Below are 26,376 nucleotides of genomic sequence, written 5' to 3' on the forward strand. Positions count from 1 at the left end.
ACCCAATCTTGTTGGCAATTGATGTCTCCTCCTCGTCAAAAATTACTTGTCATTAAATTTGGAATAAAATAGACTTTTTATTAAAATAAACAAACCATACAAAAATCAGCATTTCAATTTGCATATATGACACTCAATTTGGATAACCCTATATTAACCAACGAGAGCTCGAGATGAACAACAGAATTGACTGTTTCGATCTCGGCTGACAATTATTGTTGACCAATGTCCAAAGCCGAGAGCAAGTGGAACAGGGCTGCGTGTAATCTTAACGCGATCGGTAAATGTTTGTACCCATTGAAGTATGTAAAGGGGCTGTTTGATCAGCGTTTAATTATCAGCGAGAGTGGCGAGGTATTTAATGGATTCAATTGTGATCGATTGTTTTCGGGATGCATCAACGTAAACCCCATTTCTCCTATCAATATTTTCCTCCGAGCCTTCGATCACCAGTAGCTCGTTCTGGAGGAAATTTTAATTAAACGAAGCTAGTTTGATTGCTTATTAAATTAATTAACATTCTATTTTTTTCTATTCATTTTTTCAGATTACTACTCCTTAAAATTATTCAAATTTTAATATATCTACTTGAAATTGTAGATATAAAAAAATGCAGAAGTATTCGCTTCGATTTTTCAAACAACTCAATGCAATCATGAGAGTGATTACTGCTACCAATTGGAATTATCGGTGTTTGGGAATTAATACCGCGCGAATTTGGCCGAAATCGCGTAGAGGGAGAGGAAGCGTTTTACACAGACGACAAGTTCGCAAGCGAGAAATTTCGCACGAGTTTTGATTCCAGTTCCGCTCGGCGAGTCCCGAGTCTCGTTCAGCGTGTATATCCTGACTCCTCGCGCAGTTGTTACGCGTTTCATGCACGCTCGCTTGTACCCGCAACCTCAGAATCCAAATAAACTCGTTGCGAGACTCAACAGACGCTCGACTTCGGTGTCTGGATACACGAGATTAATTGTTCTCTCTCGGCTACGGTCTGCAGTTAACAATAAGTTAATTAATTTCTCGTGTACTCGGCAAACAACGCGAAAAAAAAAGAAAATCATCCGAAACAATTCGCGTGGAAGCTGTAACGCGATGAAGTGGATTGAACATGACTGAATCGCGTTACTCGAGAAATTAACGAACTGTCAAATTTTTGTAGAAGAAATTGGATTTCATTAAATCCTTCATTTCCAACCTCCCGTACTAATGAACCGTAAATTTTTGCAAAATCCTACGAAATCCTTAAAAAATCACGAAGAATCAATTCGTCAATGTCGACGATCGTTTTCCACGTAAGGGAACCTTTCGAACGCGATTCATCAGCCAATCATCCGGTCGAATAATAAAATGCTTAATGAGCTTCGATTTAGAAAAAGCGTTCAACGTCACCAGTGATTCAAAGACAGAACGAAAACCCGTAAACCGCACGCCGTCGCGACTGACGTTGACGTACAAACGGCGCGGCGGAGGCTAATTTAATCGGCCAATTACGAATCAGCCCGTGAACGGGGTTCGTAGTGGATGGTCGCGAGGTACTCGATGACACTGTACACACGCGTTTGCCCCTCGTTGCGGACGCGGTCTAACGCTCGGCCAGGTCTATGATTTATCCTGGGAGAACGGTAAATCGCGAAACGAGCCGTAAACGTAATGCCAGCTCGGGAAAACTCGAATAGCAAGCGTTAGACAACGACGCCACGAATCTGTCCGAATCGCGAAACCACCGTTGGAACGGACAAATCGCAATTATCCACCAGACAACCATTGTTACCATTTTGGTTACAACGTCCCTGCCTATTTCTGTTCGTTTCTGTTAAGGCTAAAATGTTCGCTGTCAGCTAACTATTTCTGTCCCAAATGCTTACAGACAATTGAATTGATAACGGATATCTTTTGGATTTCAGTTGGTATTAATTGAGAGAAAAATCTGGACTCTTCGAAAAATACCGATTATCAAATATTATTTTTCATTTTCATCTCTCCTTTAATTACATGTAGGAATTACCTTTCGAAAGTAACGCAATTACGAGTACTTTTTCAAAAGTATCATCGTTCAATCGGCAGCCCTTTCTTCGATAATTGAGAGAAGTTCAATTATACCGAAACTCTGTCGCGGTTTAATTAAATCACCGTGGCGAATGTGACGTTTCACACGGTCCCAAATCGACCGGGCAAACGATAGAGTAGAGGAAGAAAATGTACGGTAGCACGCGTGATTTCAAGTAGAGTAATTAATGTTATCGATTACCCGCCGCCAGTGCTGCGAGACGACCGGTGGCTCGGTAATTATACAGAGGCATCGCGGGCATATTTACGCGGGAAAATACAGTAGATCGTAATTACACACAACAAACGCGACGGAGTATGTTAATCCGTTCGGACGATTCGTTCCCAGTCGATCGCGTTTGCCAAACAATAACACGGCTATTCTACACTCCGTTTTACAACGATCCGTTCGCGTTTATTATCAGCAGATCGTTCGAAACAGTTTCGACGGAACGAAATTAGGAACTCTCGTATAAACGAGCCACGGGACCGTGAACGGATAAATAAAAAGTAAAGCGAGATAAAAAGAAAGAAAAGAGAGGAATTTTCTGGGGACCCCAGGGAACGTATCACGGGACAGTAAATTCAACGACGACTTCGCACGGGAAAATTATAATTTTCCCTCTCGTAAAGGGCGAGTCTCGTGACGCTAATGCGAGCGTGCATTAGGCAAGAAAAATAGCCGGGGGTCGCGGAGACGAGGAAATTTGTATGAAGGCAAGCCCGTCGGCGGGTTAATCGCCGGGAAAATGGCGACAATGGCATCCCGTAGCGAATTAAGAATCGACCGTGAAAAACTCGCCGAGAAACATTACTTACAATAAACATTGCAACCATTTTTTCTCTCCATCCTCTTTACGCATCGTTTGCGGTTGAAAAGTCAATAACGAGTGCTTCGTCTGAAGTCTGAACGACAAAAATAGCTCACATTATTTATCGCAATACTCGCGGTCCCTTTTGGAGGAGATTGTACACGAACTTATCGGCTCGCGGGCACGGAAAAGGAAGCGGCGGAAGAGTTAAGCCAATTTGGCTGGCAAACAAGTACGTGCTTCATGTACAGAAATGATCCACTCGAGCCCTAAGTCTCTTTTATGGGATCACTCAAAGATGGTCTCGTGCTTCTTGGTTTAAGCCTTGTCGAACCCCTTTTCTCTTCTTCCATTCGTTCCTTGTATCGCGATCGATAAAACCGCTTCAATTACCTTCCCAGGTAAGCGGTCTCGCGAGCTGATACTTCACCAGGATACGAGCCCGTATTCCACGGATACGCCATACTGTCGATTTTTTAAATCTACACCCCTCTAACAGCGTAACAAAGCTTCGCCGTGTACGAGGTAAAACGACGATCATCCACCCCCACCGAAACGAGGATAAGACAAACTGGGCTGGGGAAGAAAGATGGTTTATCGTGGCAACGTGAGGATCATTAATCGAATAACGGATACGTGAAGAACATAGTCCTTTCGTGTGTTCTTATGCCACGTGAAAAAGTGACGAGGGTTGCTACCATCAAGGTCGTGTCATCGGAAAGATGAAGAGCGCACCGTTGCTTAGGGTGGCGGTCGCCTACGTTGACATTAATTGTCCTTTCCGGCTAAATGGAACGGGGTTGGATAAAGAAAGACCTTTATCATTATTTGCGGCAGTGTACAATTTTCTCGACCAATCCTATTCCTCTGAATTTTGTCGCCAGTTCGAGCAGCGGAGCTGGAAATCGGCTCGCGCGGGGTATCGAGGCTATTAAAATCTCGTTTACGCGTACATCTTTTCGGCCATCGATATATCCGAGGAAAATATAATTCTCGTGTCGCTGCTTGCCGTTGTATACGTCCATTTTCTTATCTCTTCCATGCCGACGGTCCCGACGCGAGACTCTTCCAGGGAAGCTGGGGAAAAAAGCGCTATCCCGAGAGCACATCAGAAATCTATCAGCATCGACGTGGGCTCGCGTTTCTTTTTGTCCAGCGATCCTCGGTCCCGCTGGAGTTTCTTTTTTATCCAAGCTTCGAAAAGATTTCGATGACCTAACGCGTGTGTATCTCACGCTTCAGCATGAGAGATCCCGGACCCAAGAGCACGGTTAAATTCTCGCTCGCGATTTAACGATGATGACGCGTTTTTCGAGAAGCTGTTGGAGGAACCGATCGACGAATAACAGGTAGGGCGAACTGACGAAGCGCTTTTCATCGACAGCTTCGAATCGAATACGCTCGGGCAACGATAAGCCGACGAAGAGGGCAAGAAATCGGGTGTTGGGAACGAAGGAAGCGGAAAAGCGAGATAAGTTTCCTTTTTTTCCCCTGTTCAGCTATTATTGAAGACAGTAAGAAATTGTATCTGGATTTTTAAACAAATATTCTATGCTTCTATTCTATGAACTTCAATTAGAAAAATTTCAATTAAAAATGTCAAAATTAACTTCCTAGCGAATTCGCACGTATCGTAGTTCGATTTTCGCGGATTCGAAGCGACGATTTCCGCGCAAAAGTTCTGTCGACGTCGATCCGACGTGAGGAACACCGTCGAGGATCGCTGGCAAGTTCGAACGGCGCGAATTCCAGCATCGGCGAACTATCGAGAGCATGGAAAGGGGTTAAGGAAGTTGGAAGGTGCACGGCAAAACGATTAAATGGCATTCCACGGGCCGCGAAACTTTTCGCTCGGCAACTTCTTTCGGAATTCATGGCTCACTCAGCATTCCGCTCGAATTATGTCCAGACTCGTCGAGATTCGTTCGGCGTACCGCGAGAATCGATGCTTTTTCGTACCTACTTGCCGGCTCGATAAAAGTTCTTGTTAGCCAGCTCCATACCGCGACGAAATTACAATCTTTTCGAATAGTATTCCATTCACAAATATAATTGTGTATTTTTAAAATATACAATTTTTAAAGTGAAAGAGTAAACTGACTAACGAAGAAAGTGCATTCTGCTTTCAACGGAATCGAACGTTCAACGAGCAGAAGATTTAATTTGTACCCTGTGACGCGATAATTTCATGGTAAATAATTCTCGTTTTATCCGAGTTGCTCGAATAACGAGCTTAACGCACTGATTCGCTCATCCATTTGCCAAAGAAGATTAACCAAACTAATTGCCGACGAGCGAATGAAATAATAGTCTGACAAAAATGGTCAAAATTTTCTCGACTTTACAAATTTCATTAAGTCTCTTTAGAACTTAATTATTTCGTGTAACAAACGAACAGCCATCGCGCGAATAACTGTACAACTTTTGTTCGCCGAATTAATTTGAATTAAATAGATCGATTGATGCGACGGAAAAATTATAATATTTTCCGACGATGAATTTCACGAAAACTGATGTACGTTGTCAGCTTTCGATCGCCACGCAAAATCGTGTCGAGTATTTTCGGCTTAAGCGATGCTGCTCCGATCGCGATGTACTTTAACGAAATCAGCGTGCATAATTAATCGCACACTGTCGAAGTATTGGCTCGTTATAATCTTTTAATGGGAACACAAGGATCGTTTTACCGTCGCATCATTTTTAATGGTCGTTTAATACGCTCGGTATCGCAGTATCTTTGGATTAAAATTCGTTTCCATGAATACGATAAATAATTGAGATCATCGTATTGATACTTTCGATGAAATCGTATCTATAAATTGTACGAAAGTTTCGTTTAATGAACATTGATATGTTTCCGAATTAAAACATAAGACTGATCTCAGGACGGATATTTTGAGGAAAGAAACGCAGAGTCTTCCATAAAAGATTCGAGAAAGAAAAGCAAGAAAGTAGAGATTGAAGCTCGAAGAAGGGAGCAGCAAGAGGTAGAGTCATCAACCGAACAGATTCCATTTCCTCGAGGAACCTTGGCTACTCGCGTTATTCCTTGACTAGGAACCGCTTTCCGCTGCGGATGAGAGTAGCAATCCCGTGTAACCTGGCGACCCTTTAGAATCTCCATTCCGCCGGCCACCGGAGTAATTAAGTAGCCACCGAGCCGCAGTTTAGATGGCAAGAGAAACGAACGCGGGTACAAGACATAGTGGCCGGTTACTCTTGGCTCAATATCTCGGAGAGCAACGAACTTGCTCGTCTGCGATGCGGTTGAGAAATATTCATCGTTACTTCTAAGAATCGAACATTTTTATCGATAAATATTTGAAAATTGTATTGAAATACCAGAAAGACCGATCTCCCGATCGCGCTAGTTAAATTCCCCGCGAAAATAACCTGCTGTATTAATTATCCGGATAAAACGGTTTCATATTTAAAGCGATCAACATGGAAAACGCGAACGGGGAAATTTTTAATAATCCCGAAAACGCGTCGTTTCGCGGCATAAAAGGCTCCGATAAAGTATCATCGTCACGCTCCATTATATTCGCCGCAAAGTTTTTCCTGCTCACGAACCGCCCTCGGTTTATCCGCCACGAACAAAAGTCAACGCGAGCACGAGTTTCATTAAAGCGTCGGGTAAAGCCCGATATACGAGTCGCAGGACCCCTATGAATTTCCCGCGAACGAGCCTCGTTACGGGGCTATACCGATTCGCCTAACTACGAGTCGCATCATGAAAATCATAAAATTCCGATGGCCGGATTAAATCAACAAGTCAAATTGCAGAGAACGATAGAAGAGTATGTACGAGGTGTACGCGAGTGACGGAGAATATACGTATAACCGATTCGCTATTCGCTCGACCAGCTGCAATCGTTTTCGTTAATAATATTTTCGTGCACGATCAAAGAGCGAAAGAACGACAGCGGAACGACGGGCTCGCTCTACTAATCGGCTTGGAAAATATTCGCAAAGAGGATTAAATTTTATTGCTCCGAAAGAAATACGCGGCTGTTTCGCGGTACGGAATAAAAGCTGTATATACGTGTATTACAGGAGGGAGGGGAAAAAATTGAGAAGAGAAGAAAATAGAAAGTGGACGCTGGAGTTTCATCGATATTTACCGAACGAGGGATTAAGAGACGCTTAATCGACGAAGTTTTACAATAAACGTACAAATTATTGATCGTGAATTAAAACCACAACCCATGTTAGATGACTAATACTAATAAAAATTTAATTTATTTTAAAATTTACTGATAAATTAAATTTTTTAATAAAACTTTATCAATAGTTTATAACCATCGAGCAGTCACGTTGCAAAGTTTAATCAATATTTAATTAAGCAACCCCTAAAATTGAGGTTCTTCGAAGCTAACACGTAGAAGGATGGATCATGGACAAGTGTTCACGGATTTTTCAGCGCTCTGATGAGACAGCAAGCTATCAAAGTGTAGAGCCCTTGTACTCACCGTGTGCGTCACGTTCTGAAAGAGAACTAGTGAATAGCCACGCACCGTTTCGGGGATGTCGAGGAAGAACGAAAGGGGTGCCTTAACAATATCCTGCCCATCTCGATGACGTCACTTATGATCGTTGGATAGGCTGTTTTCGAAAGGCTATAGAGTTTAAGAATAACGTCTGACACGCGAAGGGTGCGTTAATGAATCACTGAAAATTGAACGAGGGTAGCTAGTATTTCGTTCGATAAGAATAATAATCTCCATCGATTTTCTATTTCAACAGAACAGTAAATCGTTAATATTACCGATGTTTTTACGTCGAGATTCGTTCGATTGAAAATAACGCGGATAATAAAGGCGTCGTTTGATAAACGTCGAGGCAGAAAATAGAATTAAGGCACAATCTTTATAATAGCTGCTACAGCTCTACGGGGCTCCCAATCGAATTTCACGGTCCCCCCTTTAACGACGTTACTCGATCATAGAATTGCTAGCAATCAGAGAACCTTAACGACGTTAACGAGACTGTTAGATAACCGGCTCCTCTGAAAAATCTCCTTTGTGCTTCTCAGCTTGCAAACAGATGTACCATTCGACAGATAACTCCAAGGCAACAGAGCATCGTAGAAACTTGAATTTATTTGAAAAATTAAATTCAAGTTCGTTTCAATGAGCTTTAGTGAAGCATTATTGTGTACGAGACAGAGATAATTTCTATTAAAATTACAGCCTTTAACTTCATAATCACCCTCCTCATAATAGGCACAGAAACAATGGATTTTCTTTGTTGGAGAATAATCGACCCACTGCCAAAAACGTGATCGATCAAACGCAAAGTAGAACGTTCACCCCTGTACCTGGTACTACGTTCGTCGTTAATACGTAATCATCCGTGCAGCATCGTTATAGATTCACCCTGATGACAGTATTCGTTTTGGTAATGAAGGGGTGGCGAGCACGGGAAGTCGTCGATCACGGTAAAATCCTTCCCAACAGTCGTTAGCGACTAACAATTGCTTCCGGGAATCACAAGCCAGTCCATTACGTCTTACGTGGAAAATGTCTGCGACGATTAGTCCGCTAATCGAGAGGCATGCAATTGCAAATTCGTTCTACCGACATTCGCGTTGAAATCGTCACGAAAACTGACGAAACGTTACGAGAAAAAGAGACTCGAACACAACAGGTGAATTCACGACGCTATCTTCGTTTTTTCCTCCCCCCGTTGACCGATTATTACCGCAAACTCTTGGCGAATAATTTCAATAAAGCGGAACACGAGGATGGGTTAGCGCGACAGCCGCGAATTCGCTCGTATCCAATAAAAAGAAAAAACCAATAAATCGCGAGGATCGACGTGGCACGGTGAACCCAGAAAATATTTTATTTCCGCGCGATCGCCGAACCGACGAACGGTGCCGGCTATTTTTCGGCAGGCTCGTAAACAACTTTCACGGCACGAATTGGCGTGCTCATCGAAATTGCGTGCCGGTGACGCGAGACACAATAGCCGAGCAACAAACGTTCATTTATTATCGGCCATCGTTCCGCCGTTCTGCACCCGCCGCGCTTCGTTTCTTTCCACGCCTGCGAATTGCACCGTGTACTTCGATATTCACCACCTCGATCGTTCTTCCCTTTTTTTTTTTTTTCTTTCTCGCCCCTGATATTCGCTGCACCCTGACGGAATATCTGGCACGAAATACCGTGCCGGTTTGAATATTGGAAACGTTCCCCGGAACGCGACACGCGAATCTGTTTAACGCGTAGAACATTTTGATGCACGACCGTACAGGTGCAATAAATATGATCGAGACCTTTCATTACGGGTAGGAAACGCGTGAAAGTTATTGAGAAGACTAACAATGATAAAATAACCATCTCGATGCCTGGAAAGGAACTAAAGTATTAGCTCTGCCGGGCTGACGGTGGATGACATTCATCGAAATGGAAAGGTAATATCTCACGGAGGAGATTGTTCTGTTTTCATATCGAAGAAGCATCGAACGGAGTCGGATAAAGCGGTTTCCATGTAAAGTCGTTCAATTTCGTCGACTTGGAAACTGCTGAAGAACGAATGCACACGGGAGTAACGTGTTCCGAGTTGCTTTGTCGACAATTTCGTTCGCCAACAGACGGCTGAAACGGGCCGTAATATTACGTTTAAAAGGTGTCAACGTTTCCACATGTTCTCCGGGGTGGGGAGAGCACACCATGGCCCTCGTTAAAGCGAAACAATGGGCATTCGGATTACATCCAATTCATTTATCACGCGAGTACCGCCGTTGAAAAGAGGGTGAACAAAAATAATGGAAAACTCGCCGACCCTTCCAGCATCACCCTCGTCGGATCTGGCGAATGCATTGCCAAGATATTAATTCCTTAGTTAACTGTCTGAGGGCTGTTCCGCTGTCCGTCGACTGAATATCCTCGCATTTAGCGCATTCTCCAAGAATTTAAAAATTCTTTACAGAAATTTTCTATAAAGAATTTCTAAAGTTTCTAATTTGTTGGAGAATGCGCTAAATGGGAATGCATTCGCCAGATCCAACGAGTGTGATGCTGAAAGGATCGGCGAGTTTTTAGAAATTTCCTTAGTTTTCAAGAAAGAAGCTGCCTCGGTCTAGTAAAATATTTTCACCAGTACTCCAAGGGAACAAGAACCAGATCTTCCTGGTGCTCACCGTACAGGAACCGAAACATAAAAAACTACTGTATCCGTTTCAAGAGAAGAAGATTCTCCTGGAAAATTTCCAAAGCAACAGGACAAAAAGTTCTCCGAAACCGGCGACGCGCAGTCATTTTCAGGAACAAAACACTCGATCAGTTCGCAAGATGTTTTAAAGATATTTCAAATCCAAGGTAGTTGTTAACAAGCTAAAGTGAACTAGAGCGAGATTCCCTCTAGAGCCAACCCTTTTTCGGCCATTTCCGGTCAATTTGAGATTTTGACCCAGTAAACACAATGGCGCAAGAATTGTTTCGATAACTCTCACCGCTTAGCCTGTACATAAGTGACAGAAAGTCTAAACGTTATAGCCTCCTTCTTAAGATTTCCTATCTTAAATACAGGTTGGCTAATAAGACTCGCAGTCGAGTCGGGAAAAAAGCTTTTGATAATCATCGAATTAGCTCAGAGCTTAGCAATTAGTCAGAGGTCAGAGACGTGCCAAAAAGCTAGGTAAACTCTAATCTAACAACAGAGCTAACTTCCAAGCGACTTCGAACGTAAATCAACGATCTCCTCGTTGGATTCTACCAGGGACACCCGGTACAAGTCGAGGTTCGGGTGCACTGGGAGCAGACTCGTTGCTGGATTAATATCCCTATCTTCTGTTCGGCTCTGCGCAACCCCTTTTCAGGGGCACACGAGCGTGTAGCCGTGTTCCAACGGCGTATTTTGCGTGCATGCAGGCAACCTTCTCGATTCTACTTGGCTGTGTTGCTGCGTCGGCAGCGGAAAGCTTCGATTTATGGCTCCGCACGAGTCGCTTCGATGAATCTCCATGTTCGTTTCCTTTATAACTCTTCCCTCTACGATTCTTTTGTGCTTCTTACCTTCTGTTTTCGTGCTTTGACGCTCGCTGCTGATTCGTTTCTTTGTAGACGGCGGAGGGGTTGAAATACTTCGAGTGTTTATTTGGGAAAATTGAAATTTCTAATCAGTATTCTTCCTTTCGTAGTTTATGACTCGCTATTCTAGAAATTTAACTGAATTCTAGAAGCGACCGCTGAAAAACATCCCTCTCTATAGTTTTGGTTTAGAGGTTGAGCAAGCTTGGAGGAGAGAGTTTATAAGCGAAGTTAATCTGTCTAATTCCGTTCCGTATCGCTCGGCGCCGGTAATAAGTCAGAAATTATCCGAAGTGCTTCGCTTTTCCCGTGAATTACCGTTTAAACTGTCCCGACGAACCAGCGAAGCGGGCCTCGTCTCTTCTTCTTGCGGACCAAGGCAACATCCGCACAAAAACACGTATGCAGAGCAACGGCTGGATGGCGATTCAGGGATGATACCGCGAATTCTACGAGTCTGCGGGATTTAGCGAGCGCTTCGGGAGTTTCGTTGCGGCGTTTTCGATGCTCGTCCGACCGCCGCTGCGGCCGCGGTTAAGTGGTTTAGAACATTGCGATCGGCAGCCAGCGGTGGACAATCTGGAAAAGTTTCCACGAGGAGACGTACGGTTTGCTCGAGCCACCGTACCAGTTCGCCGATTAATTTGACAACAACCACGCCCGATGTTAAACTTTGCGAATAGCCGATGCCGTGATTTACACAAACGTCGCACGGTTTATCCGTACAGCGACTGTCAAAAAGCGATCTTGATCCTCGTTAAGGAATAAATTTATAAAGCAGGAAATTTCTTTTCGTTCGACCGTAAATTTCTAATATCTGCACCCGTGTCACCGTGGCTGTACACAATGGCGCGAGGGAAAAACAAGGTTACAATAGGCCGGGTAATAAGCAGCCACCCTCGGCACACTTTCATAAAGCGAACGTAAGAGGATATTCGTTTGCCGACGCGTCCATTAAAACGGACTCTCGAGTGGCCGGCACTCGTGAAGGACGTCGAGACCAGAGGCTGTCAGCTCCAATGGAAGCTGCCATTAAAACTGATAGAAAGAGGGCCCTATTCTTCCAGCACCGTGTCCTTTATTATTCTTAACGACTTGGCTTGCAATATTATCGCAAACAATGAGAACGTTAGATCTAAAGAAAGCGAAGCCTAAAAATATTTGCCCAGTTCGTTTCACTATTTCCATTGACTGTACAGAGACGCAGACTACGTCTTAACAGTCGTTACCCGTCGATTGCCATTTCCCGATGCGCCAAAAAGAAGAGCACGGCTTAATTTCTCGCAGAAAGGAGGACCAGAGAGAGAGAGCCGCGATGTGTCTGGATGTATCCATGACGACGCGATGACAGCGTCTTTCCAGTCGACGACATCAAAGGGCTTCGTCGGGCATTAATGTCCGAGCCGGCAGAAATCGAACCGCCAAGCTACGACGGAAGGAAGGACGGAGGAATCCAGCCGAGTGAAGCGTGTAAACGTGTGAGCAGGAACAGGAAACGGCGAACGAGTACAAGAGGGACGAAGATACCCTCTTCAAGATAGAAGACGGCATCCCTTGAGCTATTGATCAACGACGAGCTACCGACAACACGCCCTCTTAATTAAACCCTCTGGGAATCCGAGACCGACGTCTCCGCGCTTACTTCTAAGTAGAAGGACGTACACGAATATCCTGCGAAACAACCGGCCCGGCAAAGAACCAGCCCGACCGTGCTAACTTTCCGGAGTCCTGCCTTCGGGCTGAACAGTCCTCGATTGAATCTTCGCGACGACTCGTCCCGAGGGAAATGGTAATATTCTCTCTGCCTGTGGTTGTTTGGAAAAGGTTTTACTTCACTCGAGTCGAACCTCGTCTCAACCCTAAAATTCATAGGTCATCGGGGATCCTTCGATTATTACATAGAAAAATTGATTACACTATTAGAACGTAAGCAACAGAAATTAAAATGAATAAATCATTCTCTTTTTTCCCCCCTCGTTCTTCCTTGTTCCTTTCTGTTTTATTACGCAAAATGAAAAGCGTTCCCGAACGATCACGCCTGAAGAAGGCCCAAAGAAAATTTTTAATAAGTCTTCGAGCAATTTCATCGCCCGGCAGGATAGTTTATAGCTTCAGTTTCTTTAGAATGTACGCCAACTATCTCGGAACTTCGACTTCTTCATAATACATAAGTTGAGCGCGAAAGGAAATTAGCGAGGAAGGTAGCTGCTCTTTCACCGGCGAGTGAATTTAATATTAACGGGCGCATCGTACCGAATTAAAGGTACCCGCCACCTCTCGTTACCCTTAATTATTCGAGTTTAACGTCTTCCATAGCCACTCTCTAATTCCTACTTCCACTAATTCCGTGTCCCCCTTATCCAACGGCGAAACTTCTGACCTTTTCTTCCCGTCGGACAAGAGATAACTACGAAAGAGGATTGCGGATTCCGAAGACGACTGAATATTAGCCGATAGATCCATTTCGGAATAATTCATCACATCAAAGTTTAGTCGAGTGCGACAGAAGATAACGTGTACATTCGTTAACACTTTCCTATCTATGCAACCAGTGAAGCAGTATTTTAATCTTGTAGAATCATAGATACAGTCCCTACTACTTGTCTGACTGTAGCTACTCTTATACTACTTATCCGACTACAGTGGTATCTCCGTATACGTCTGCTTTGAAATACGTCCTGTTTGGACGTGATAAATTTTGCTCGGTATACGACATAAATTTTTTGTGCAAATTTTGCGTCATTTTTAAATAATTATCTCAGAGGAAAAATTAAATTAATAATCAATTATATTCGAAGTTGATGTATTATTAACTGACTGATCACATAACAAATAATAACCGCAAAACAGGAGCCAATAAAATTTATTCCATTTGGTTTGTTAATTTAGAATCTGTCATTAGATTACATTTATATTTTACAAATTAATTACGTTAAATAAACTAGTGAATATTTTTCATAAACTTCTAGGAAATCGTTTAAATACTGTTCATGACATAAACAGTGTTTAAATTATTTTACAACCTCATTAATGTAGGTATAATATCAATAGAAGATTTTTCTTAAAACATCAGGAACGGATTAAGGTCGTATACCGAGGTACCACCGTACCTGAATTCTATACTTTCTATTTCACCGCACAGCGTGATACAAAATTTCTAAACTTTCATTTTCCTCTTGTTCCTAGCACAAGTTCCCTCGGCCAGCTGTACACTTTCCAAGAAACTTCCAAAGGACAAAAGCGAGTGACTGATTAGCAAGGAAATCATCCACGCTGCAGCCCTCAAGAAAAGACATTGAACCAGCCATTAGCCGGGTACAACGCTAGTCTGGAGAACCGAGAGAAATACCGAGAATATCTTCGCGTTCTCACTAGCTGAGGGGAAGTAAAGCAGTTGTGAGCTCAAAGAGGGTGTGAGATTCGAAGAGAGACGCGGTACTGTTTCGCCTGACGCTCGGAAAGGGAAGGGGGGAGGATGAGTGGCAGGGGTGCAACCGGGGGTCTGTAGGGCTCGTTCGTCGAGTAATTAGCAACGCTGGGAGGGAACGGTTTATTAGCGCGGAAAACGGCGAACACTGCACGGGTAAATATTCTCGCGCGTCTCGCAGTGGTAGGGGGATGAAACGGAGGGGTGAGTTTCCGTCAGGTATCCAACAGCAGTGTGCGAGTAACAGGGTGCATCGTGTAGTGGATTCTCCTATAACCGGTTGCAGGAAGCAAAGGGCAATTATAGATCCAGGTGCTCGCAAAGAGAACATGTTCAGTTATTGGCGTACGATAAGGAGGTAATTGGCTAATGGCAGACGCGACGTTTCGCTACAACGAATATAAACAAAATAATAGTTTTTCCCTTCCTGAGCACCGATGCACGTGTTTCTCAATTGTCGATAGGATGTCGCATCTACGATGTTCTTTTCGATTAATGGTTAATCGCGTTTGAAACGGAAGAACGATAGAGTACAGGGAGAACGCTGATCGGATTATTGGAATGGGATTCGATCCGGTTCTTTACAGTCTTTATCGACAAAAACTACTGAATCTCAAAGAAACATTTCAAAATTATGTTAACCATAGCTTACACAGCTTGTAAATAAAATTTTAACTTGCAACATTTTGACTACCACTATGAAAATGGAAATCTGTAATAAGACGCGTAAACACTAAATTGCCCGAGCGAATCAATATGACTCATTTACGATTTTATTGCTATATATATATAGAAAAATTTAAATAATTTTTTTAAAACATATGTTGGTTTTTAATAGAATTATGAAATGTATACAAATACTAGGATCTATTTGTCCGGCAATCTAGTGTTAAAAGAGTAATTACCAAGGATCTGCGACCGTTTAATTATCAAATTTAAGCTTCGTCACTTTAGCACTTTACATTATTAATGTAATGCCAACGGCGTCTAAAGCTTCCCTGTTCCTTTCGTTTACCATCAAGGAAGCGAGCGTGTCAAGATTTTTATTTCGGTGTCGTTTCAGTAAATTAACCCCCGGACGATATTCTGTAGCCGACGTGATTATACGGATTAAAAGAACGCCTCGGGTACCCGCTTCAAACACCGGACACAAGGTATTACATTTTTTCCTCAGACCGGTATGGAATTATTGCGCCTTCCTCGGGATCTGATATGCAAGTAAGATGAATCACGTAATTACCAGAACCTTTGTCCGGGCCAGCCTGGTTCTTTGTTTCCACAGCGAAATATTCTATTATGCAGACGTGACAAGAACGGCCGTTTAAAGAAGATTACAAGGCACTTGTTGCCCGTGACATTTTTTCACCTAAGTGACACTTAGTAGTACGCACGTTGCCTGAAGAACTAACGAAAGTTTCTCTATTCGAAACGAACCTCTGGTTTACAAACAACTTTAATTTATGCAGACATTCATCTTAACCACGTTGAAAATTTATCTACAGACACGCGTCATTCAATTTAAAAATGTTATATATTAAAGGAAAAAGTGAAAAAGTTCACAAAAGTTTTTCTAACCGTTCATCCTCGATATCATGAAAAAGTTCAACACTTCGGACATTGATATCATAAGTTTTAGAACCTTCTCGAGTATTTGGATCCCGTTGGCTCGAGGGTTCTGTAAACAGGGTAGCGCTCGATGGAAGGGAAACTATCCGGGCACCAAGGGGATCAAAAAGTTATCTCGACGGACGCAAGGGACGGACAGGAAGGATAACACGAGGGAATAAATTAACAAAGCATCAGGCAGAAGAGATCAAAGGGAAAAGTTGTATACGAGAAGATGTACCTCGGCGACCTTTCTTTGTGCAACTCCTAATTGAAGAATTTCAAATGCATTCCACTTAAGCAACTACCTGGAAACTTCATTTCAGTTTGCTGTAATATAATTACTACACAAATGTCGACTAACGGTTCATACACGAAACATCGCGTATATTGAGTTTATTCGAGCATTTATAGTTAATTATTCTAATTTGAATCTCCCTTAACACAGCCACTTGAATAAATTTGATAGAGCAAATGTTTCAATCTCATTGACAAAGCGATTCGCTAAACTTTCCAAAAGTATGATTTTCAAACAAGCTTTTCAAAACAGTAAGTTGACACCAGTTCCCTATGAAAGATCGAGGAAATTCGAAACAAGTTTCCTTTATCATCTGCGAAACAATTTCTGTGACAAAGCTGTTCCCCAAGTTTATCGCGCGTAACTCGAGACGTACTCTAAACTGCGAGAAGTTTTTGAAAAATCGCGGTGTAACGTGAAAAACACGAGGTATCGAGCTCGCTTCTCCGATTTCGAGTGTGCAAAACATTCGAATAGAAAAGTTTCGAGTAGCCTGACTAACCTTTTCACCCCATCGCGACGTCCGACGCGCGCTCTCCTCCGTTGAATTTCAGCTCATTCGATCTGCAACAGAAAGAAAAATCGATCAATATATATCGCCGATAAGTATGACGATCGTGTTCAAAGAATCAGTGTAATACGCGCGAGCGTGGAAAATGTAAAATAACCGCGAGGACGCGTCAAAAGGGTGAATTTCATAAAACGGAAGGGTAAATTCCATAAAAGATCGCTTCCTTCGCAACCCACGATCCCGAGGGGTGGTTATAACCCCAGATGAATTTTACATGAATCTCTTCTGGCTATGAGTCCCATGAACAAGGCCAAGTTAATAACAGCAAAAAGAACTTTGCCGCTCGACCGGTTCGTTAAAAGAAAGGAAGGGTTGGTTAAAACCACCCCGTTGGTTTTCTTCCTCTCGTTTACAGCCATCGTCGTCCACCATTGAATTTTTTCTTTTTTTCAAGCCTAACCTAGCTACGAACCAAGAATCCTGTAGCAACCCTGAAACCACCCTCGATGAGCGGCACGTTCAATGTCTTCAAGAAAGGAACAAATAAAAGAATTTCCAACTTTCCGACAGGTAAAAGTTTCAACTCACGCTGGACTTTTCCTTCGAGGCAACATTCGTTCAACCCTTGCCTCCCTCTTTTTTTATCTCGTTCAACGATCTTGATAAAAGAATGGTAAATTCTAGCTAGCATCCCCTCTCGATATCGATCTGACCTGGCTTTGTTATTGTCCGCGTTTGTACGCGCGCGACAGCGTACGCGATAAGAAAAAGAATAAAAAAAAAAAAAGGGAATAACGAGGCGACGCTCTTTGTAGCCGGCTGCTGCTTTCGTTCAACTGTTTCGTTGCGTTTCATATTTATTTTTGAAACGACCCACCCCCTTTTTTTCTCTATGGCCTCCGCCGTAGCCGACAAAGGGAGAGCTCGTTTCGCTATGTGACCCTCTGGCTGGAATATTTTTATACGTTAACGTCTTTGCTATGGAGACAGTTTTTTATATTGGAGAAAGTAAAGGTATTTGATCGTTCAATTAAACTTTGAAGAAATTCAAAGCATCGTAGAACTGTTTTTTCTCAGGAAACGTACGAAGAAATAAATGTTTGATCAAAGAAAACCCATGTATTAAGAGAAGGGAACGTTCGTAACTGTTTCGGATCGTTTTGTTCGAGTCGAGTCGTATCAAAGGGACGACTCCCTTGATAATTCCAAGGACGCGTGGTTAAATTTTAATTACGCAATTTCGGGAGACAACGTGAGAACAGGTCCCTTCGTTCCCCAGGCGAAGACGCGGCTACAAAGAAGATGTAAAGGCGAGGAAGAAATAAAAAAGGACGACGTTTTTGAACGACTGCTATTTCAAAGGCAAACAGCGAAAACTTGGGGAGAAACTTGGAGAAAAGTTGCCTCATGAATTCGATCGATTCAATTCCGACAGAGGCAAAGGGTAGTAAAGGGGGAAGACAACCGGGGTTGGCTGTTAATATTGCATACCCTCGAAAAGCGTTTCCCTAAGTATCGAACATCTGCGACTTTCTTCGACGTGTGTGCACGTTCAGACAATTTGTGTCTGTTTTATTATGCCCGGCAATCCTGCTGATTCTCACGGATCATCCACGACCCGTACTTGTTGCTGATTCACGACTGCGACGTAAGAAGTTTCAAGTTCGAAAACAGGGAACGAGTTTTTTCGAGCAAACTCTAAGAATGAGATTAAGTTCAATATGTATTTACATTGTTTACTTTGACACTTTCAATGAATACGAACTTTTTTTTAATATTGATAAAATCAGCACGTTAATGATTGCACCAATTGCAATTTTCAGAGATAAAGTAGAAATTACAAAAATTTTGTGAAATAAAATTCTACCAATTTCGACCAATATAAATGTTTTACACGGTATAATTTAAACGAGATAATTTTTCATTTCGAGTAACTCGTTTAGACTGCGAACGAACAAATCAATCCTTTCCGGCATAATAATCACATCTCCTTTGAACATTTAATTGTGGCAAGCGCAAACGAGATTAACAATTACGAGAAGCGAGACGCGAAAGTAATTGGACGCATATTGCATCGTTAACGCGTACCGGTGTCTCGTTAAAATTAGAAAAAAAAAAGGAGGAGAGTAGAGAGGGGAAAAAGGAAAAACAGGAAGGCTGAGTGCTGAAATAAACCGCAGCCGCAGCGATTTTCGCGAAAATAAAAAATATCGCGCGACCACGTCCCGGGCACGGCGCGCACCGGCGCAATTAAATGAATCCCATTATACCGGGAAAGTAACCTCTCGATGCGAGTACCCTTCTTTAATCTCACTAATTACGTGTCGATCGGAAAAACGATCTTCGCTGGCCATCGCTGAAAATTTATTTTCCCGATAAGACTATTCACGAATGAAAAATGTTCTTACGTTTAAATCCGTCGGCACGGAAAAAGCCCGTGAACGAGACTGTTCTTTTAAAAATTCGCTTCAACTCGAAACACTTATTTTTTTTCCCCCTGGAAAATTATCGTCGCAACGAAGGCGTTAATCCTCCAAGTAACTCATAAATCTCTGCAACACGCATCTCGAGGAAATCTCGCAAGAAATCGTATAAAAAGGGGGCGGAGAAAGAGGGGGGAAAAAACCGTGTGTAACAAGCGACACGATAGACGAACGTTATTCACGGGCGAGCTAATCCGGAGAAACGAGGCCACGGGTCGATACCTCGATATTTAGAGTTATTGCCCGATCGTGGAAACTTCCGTTGCCGGACTTGTAATCGATGTAACGCTGGCCGCTTTATTGCCACGCTCCGGCCATGGTGGTCGGTTCGTGTGTACACGGTTGGACGTCTTTGTTTGTTACGTCGACGTCGCAACATCACGCGAGGGGGGTTGAGGGTGTTTAACGTCGTGTCATAATTACTGTCGTTACCGGGACGCTAGATCATGAGATACAATGCTCTGCGAGACAGATTTAGAGTGTCAGACAAGGCTGAACCGATGTGCGCGCCCCTGGACGAGACACGCGACTTGGAGATTCACGATGATGCAAATCGAAATCCACCACGCGTGACAGATCTGGGTCAACCGAATCAGGCTAGACACGCTCGTTCAATTGCGCTGATAATGCACGTCATTCTCGGGATAAATTTTCTCCCGCATTCGCGGGTTTCACTGTGATATTTAACGACGAGAATTTGATGCATTCGGCACTGATTATTTTAAAATAGGAAACTTCACTTTTCTGCTGTAAATCTCGTTAGCTAGCATTTATCAAATTTTTTAAATTTATATATCGAACGTCATATAGATAATAAGGTGGAACAGCGTTTTATCGTCAAGATATTCTTGGAGAAACTTCAGCGTACATCTTGGATACACGTCAGAAATAATTCAGACTTCCGGACGCAGAAGCTTATCGTACATTACAGAAAATCATTGTAATGCATTTCGAAATCCTGTGTTTCATGCTGAATATTTAAACTCCAACGTTCCCGAGTCGTTCTGTAGCATTAAAAAATGAAACTCCAACTCCTGCCTGTTAGTAAAACTCTTTACATATTTAAATTACCTATGAATAACCAAAGGAAAAACGTTAAAATATACCGAAGTTTCTTTGAAAGGTAGTCGAATACAAACTCGATTCGTCTACCTGTGTTCAAAAGACAGCCACTACCTTTTATCTCGGATCTATCTCACCGAAACATTATTCTACCATCGCCGATAAGTACCGGGTAAACGTAGAATTTTCTACGCCATCGGGTCGCGGTTAAATAGCGTGTAGAATACAAGAGAGGACAAAGGGTTGGTTTTTAAGAGGAAACCAATAACGCAAAAGCTCTCGTTTTGCTCAAAATCAAAAGGGATTCTGGCCACGGCACGGTCAGAGGAAATTGAGAAAAAATATCGGGTCGTTTCGAGCTTCGAGCCGGTTCCGGTTCCACTGTTTCCGGCGAAGGGGCACAGCAGAGGGAATGAAGGGAAAGAGGGTCTCCGGTTGCTCGTAGCCGGAGGTAATGGGGTTGGCCACTCGGTATTACGAATGTAATTTATTTTACTTCACCTGCGATCCTTATCACAACGTCGGGCTTATTTAAACGGCCGAACGGCCAATAAAAAAGAAAAGAAGAAAATCGTGGGAGCCGGTGCCGTGTTCAGGCCACGTTTCCCCGATTGAAACCCCTCGGACCCAGGTGGGGGTTGCTTTTCCCTGGACGTGCTCAACCTTCAACCACACCCCCTTCCACATTTCTATCCCATCAGTGTGTGTTTCGTCGATGCTTGTTTGTTCGACACACGCGACCCACCGAATGTCAACCGATTAAACGCGTTTCGTGATCGCAGTCAGATCGTGACTACCCTCCGATGATCGTCGTCTAATTATAGTTCGACCGGTCTGATCGTAATAACGTCGTGATTAGTCACGACCGTTGCTCCATTCCAGTCCGACGATAATCTCCTACCCTGACCACCACTCAATTATTGTGAATACGGTCTGTAATGGTCTCTACTATCCGTTCACCGCCCTAGGACCAACGATCCGTCTTACGGCTATTTTATGGCTACGAACGATGGGGACAAAACGGATCCTACAAATTTCTTACAAAAGCAATCTTTAAACATTAATATTTTCAATCCCTGCTACGAAATATTATTATTTTTAAAATTTACTTGATGGTATTTTCAAAAATATCTATTTAAATACAGAATATCCTGTAGAATGATTTTGAGGGTAGTAGCGAACGCGTTAAACGATGCATGCGGCTTGTGTCTGACCACGTTCGAGCTCTACTACTTACCGCGGCAGTAGTACGAGCGCGGTCTGATCGTGACCAGCCGTGTTACCACTGCCTCGAACAGCGTCAAAGAATGATTTATAGCTGGGACTCGTGGCGAACTCGTTAATCACGTCGCTTTACGCGAACGATTAATTTCCATGAGCCTCTCAAAGGCGACTGTCTTCGGGGAAGGTAGAGGAGAGCCGGGAAGAAAATTGCTCGGCCTTTAACGCGTGGCAAGGAAACATTACGGTAATAGGCCAGATAAAGACGTCCACCACGCAGGTGGATGACTCGTATCGCGTGACCAGTTGTGCCCTGTATCCTGACACCGACGTGGAAACTACTATCCGACCGTTCTTTCTATTTTCTTTTCCAACGTCTCTGTTCGCGTATAAAGAGCTCGGCAGTACGATACACAGGCCGAGTGCCGCGAACAACTTGCCAACTCGAGCGTTTTTTAATACCTTTCTAATGATCGATGCGGGTAAGCGCGACGCTGACACCTCGAAGCTTTCAGAAAAGACTCATCAGGGAAGTGGGACGTCAGAATGGAAGCGTCGAAGATTAAACCGCGATATAGCGGGAGCAGCGACAACGTGCTCCGTCGAGAGAAATCGCGTTAGATCGATTTTCAAGCGATTCCGTCGCCTCGCCGCGAATCATACTCGCATTTACCTGACCGATGCAGGCGGTTCGTCCTTCGTCCAAATCGAACGGCACACTTTGAAAAAGCGTATCAATCGTATTGGATCTCGTTGGCGTCGACCAAGTATCCGACGGTCAGCAGAAAATTCCTATTTACCGGCAAACAGCCAATAGGAAAGACCAATATTAGCGCTCGACAAATATCGCCGCCGCTCCCAGCCACCATGAAAAGTCCCGATCCGATCCGTGTGCTCGTTTCCACCATTTGACTAGCAGCTGGGCTATGCAGCTGGAAAATGTCTCGTTTACACCGGTGTGTATCGAGATCGACCGACGTGAGATCGAAACACTGGTGAAAGCAGGCCATCGTGAAACCGCCCCGATACTTTGTCAAACAACTGTATTCGCTTTTCGCTCATTATCGTATTCCTTTGATCGTTCCTTTCTATTTACTTTCATTACGTACCGCGGATAATTGAAGGTGACAAAATGTGATCGATTATCAACAATTACACAGTGAACGCCGTTAACCAATCCTAACGAGGTTGAAACAGTTAATAAAAATTTAATTAATTGTAATTTTTAATTGCGGAAAATAAAAAACGATAGGAAACAAATAAAAGAAATGTAGAAAAGAATCCCAAGACTTAATTCAATATCTTTTCACACATGTAGATTCTGTATAATTAGACGTCTAACACGGTGTTCCTAAATGCTAGATGCGTTTAACGTACAAAGTAGGTTACCCTCGCAAATAGATATAGGTCAACATGATCAGACAGAAGTCACTCTGAAGACAGCCGGTGTAAGTTAAACCTGCAAAGTAGATTTAAAACTAGGCTGTCGAACAAGTAGAACGGAGTGGTATCTTAAGTAGAACAGAGCTCATGCCTATAGTCGGACAAGTGAAATATGGCCGAAAGATGAATACCGTTTCAACCCGCCAGCAACTGGTACATCGCGAGGCAAGATCGAACGAGCACCTACGCCCCTACCCCCCAGCTTCAAAACGCATACAAACCGGTAGGAAAGGCTCTGATAAATCGCATAACAAACGAAGACAACGCGTACACCGTACGGCATAAATCATAAAGGGGAAAGCCTCACGCAAGATATAGCCGAAGGGGTCGCGTCGACGAGATAAAGCTTCTCGGATAGATTCATCGCCCATTGACACGAAAACGGTCTTACTTAAGGCGAATGCGAACGCGACACAAAGGCGAGCAAGATTGCATCTGGCCAGAAGGGGACCAGGTAAACCCAGCCAACGCCCACCTCGAGGATTTACCTCGTGGAAAACAGGTTTCCTCGTTGGTAAAAGATTCCTTCTGTCCTGCAGCCGTGATTCTTGCTTTTTCAAGCTTGCCACCACTGACAAACGCTGCTTTATGACGAGCAACCAACGATTATCCGTTAACTGCGTCCACCAACGGTATGGTAGACCCGTTCGACGAACACGGGCAGACTAAAATGGAACCGCGTCGATAACATTCGAAGCAGCGACGAGATAACGTAACGGCTCGTTGAATCAGGGCTAACTACCCGTAAGAAACGATCCGTTCGTGAAACAGTCGCTTTGGTGGCCGACAACTAAGCTGGCCGTCGTCCCGATTGATTCGACCCCCGGCACCTAAGTAATGCCGACCATCAACGTCGGTTAACGGCTCCACCGGTGAGCCTATCGACGCCAGTCGACGCCGATACGGCTCCATTTTTCAGTCACGTCCCGTAGCGGACGTAGCGTAGCGACGATGAACGAGCTACGCTCACGCGATTGTAATTTTCGGACGGAATAGCTTGCGTGAGCTCCGGTGTGACTCGCTCTTTTATATCCAGTAGTGTCTTCGAATCTAGTACATCATTCACTTGCTTCTGACTTAAATATTACTGTTGACTTTCGGTTCGTTAATTGTACGCGATAATCCTTCGTATTAGGGTCAAGTTTAACTGAAATATTATTTAACGAGCGCTCTCTGAGGTACTTTAAGAAACCATCTGTTCGAAGAAGGATTAAATTCGAGAGTTTATGATCGATTTCATGTAAAGACATATACGATTTAATGGAACGGGAACGAACCGTGTTAAAATCTGGTTACCCGTCACGATAATTATTAACGTGTCCGTGGAGTAATAAATGAATACCGAAACACGTCACTCCTTTTCCTTTCGACCAATAATCAATAACCTATTAGCGGTCTAGGGACATTAATTACCGTTCGATGCGTGATCGATACATACCGCAGCGGTGGTGCAATCCACCTATAATGTAACACGATGTGTATGTACAATGTCCTACGGTTCGGAGATTTATTGTATCGTTATACATACTAGTCGTTCGTTACGCGTGCCAGTGAAACACTTCTGGAATGCAATTTCAGTTCTGATAAGCATTTTTATTGCCTCCGCGAATCGGGGTCAAGCCAGACACAGAAGCGGAAGCATTATAAACAGCAAACTCTTCCCACCCCCCACCCTCTATTTCATTTTCTTTCCCCTTTGTGCGATGCTTTTTCTTACGTGGCTCTTCTAAAAACACTGGGAAAGACTTTTTCTCCAAGCTTATCCATCGAGCGACGAACGGATGAAAAGGAAAAGGTCCGCGAATAAAATGGACCGTTAAAGGGTAGTTTATAACCACGATAACGGTGAAGTACTAAAAACTGGAACGACGTTGATGGGATCAACTGGCTAATAATTAAAATCATAAACACGTTCATTTTAATCTAACTAAAGCTTAATAATTCATAAGGAACCACAATTACTCCATTAAAGTAGAACCTAAATCATTATACAGGGAGGAATACGTCGCCATGTCGATGATGATGGATTATAGTCCGTTCAACGAGACGAATCAGTATATGTTTACAGTTCTTTAAACGTTTCGGTTGTTACGACCAGCCATCTAAACGTACGATAATCGAATTCTTCCCACGACCGGACAAATATCGTGTTACGACCACCCGCCTAAACGATCGTTACTCCAACAATCGAACTCTTCACGACCGGACACCTAAACATCATGTTACGACCACCTACTTAAATATTGGATAAGACGCGTTCTCATGGACACCCCACTCTGTTAATCATCAACATCACCGGCCCCTTCTCCACCACCAATTACATTATAAAAAGTCCTCACCGGCCATAAGCAGTCAGTTAGTCGGAATCATACTGTAAAATAAAGTGCCAAACTCTTAAAAGTACTATTCATTGTTAGATTGCAGTTTCCCGGGTAATTGATCTCGACTATTTTATCGGATAAATCAAGGTCGGAGAAGACGATAGGAAGTGTCCCGAGGTCGATATCATGTGGCGTTACAAAGTTGTGGCCATTTTAAAAAATCACAATTTTCACAAATTAAAAAATCACAAAGTTGGGTTGGATTAGGTTAGGTTATTTTTTGGATTCGAAATTATCGGAAAATTTTGGAAAAATTGTGATTTTTTAAAATGGCCATAACTTTGTAATACCACGTGATATCGACCTCGGGACACTTCCTTAGTTTAGTTAAGGTTAGGTTAGGTTAGGTTATTTTTTGAATTCGAAATTATTCGAAAATTTGTGAAAAATTGTGATTTTTTAAAATGGCCATAACTTTGTAACGCCACGTGATATCGACCTCGGGACACTTCCTATCGTCTTCTCCGACCTTGATTTATCCGATAAAATAATTGAGATCAATTACCCGGGAAACTGCAATCCAACCCATTTATTTCTTAAAATCCTGTGAACTTTCTACGTGACACGGTCGAGGTTTGTGTACTGTGAGCTGAGCCTGCTTCGAGCACGTGAATTTACACGCATTTACTGTCTCGTCTGGTTGGATGGGCTGTAGGTGACTAATGCGCCAGGAACAAGCTGTGGTAATTGACAAAACCTCGTACTGGGTATCGCAGAATATGTCTATCGGGTATGACCCGAATCACCAATGGTCGATAGTGGCATAGTATCGATCTTTTGGTTTACACTCATGTGCCAATGCCGACCATCGCAACCCATCTTGAGTAATTAGAACGGATGACCCGTCGACTTCTCGTCGCTGGTAATCATTATTGATGCCGTACAACAGAAACTGGTATTGGTAATTGTTCTTCGTTTCAAGATATTCAATTTATTCAAATTTCAAATTCCTTCCGAGACGAGGGAAAGCGTGTCAGAGATTCAATATTCGTCACACTGTCATAATAAATGTAAGAACGTATAATGCCATATTCACCGAAACGATCCG

The 26,376-nt window shown here is 43.2% G+C and overlaps 1 protein-coding gene across 2 annotated transcripts in view; it reads right to left on the reverse strand.

Annotated features, from left to right (window-relative positions):
- Positions 1-26,376, reverse strand: part of sfl (N-deacetylase and N-sulfotransferase sfl) — a 241,618-nt gene that overhangs the window by 201,682 nt on the left and 13,560 nt on the right. For both annotated transcript variants that reach the window (XM_034327844.2, XM_034327843.2), the window contains exon 2: positions 16,730-16,791. The gene's annotated coding sequence lies outside the window, so the exon portion shown is untranslated. The remainder of the gene's footprint in view (positions 1-16,729; positions 16,792-26,376) is intronic.

This window comes from Osmia lignaria, chromosome 2, assembly GCF_051020975.1.
Source record: "Osmia lignaria lignaria isolate PbOS001 chromosome 2, iyOsmLign1, whole genome shotgun sequence".
NCBI lineage: Eukaryota > Metazoa > Arthropoda > Insecta > Hymenoptera > Megachilidae > Osmia > Osmia lignaria.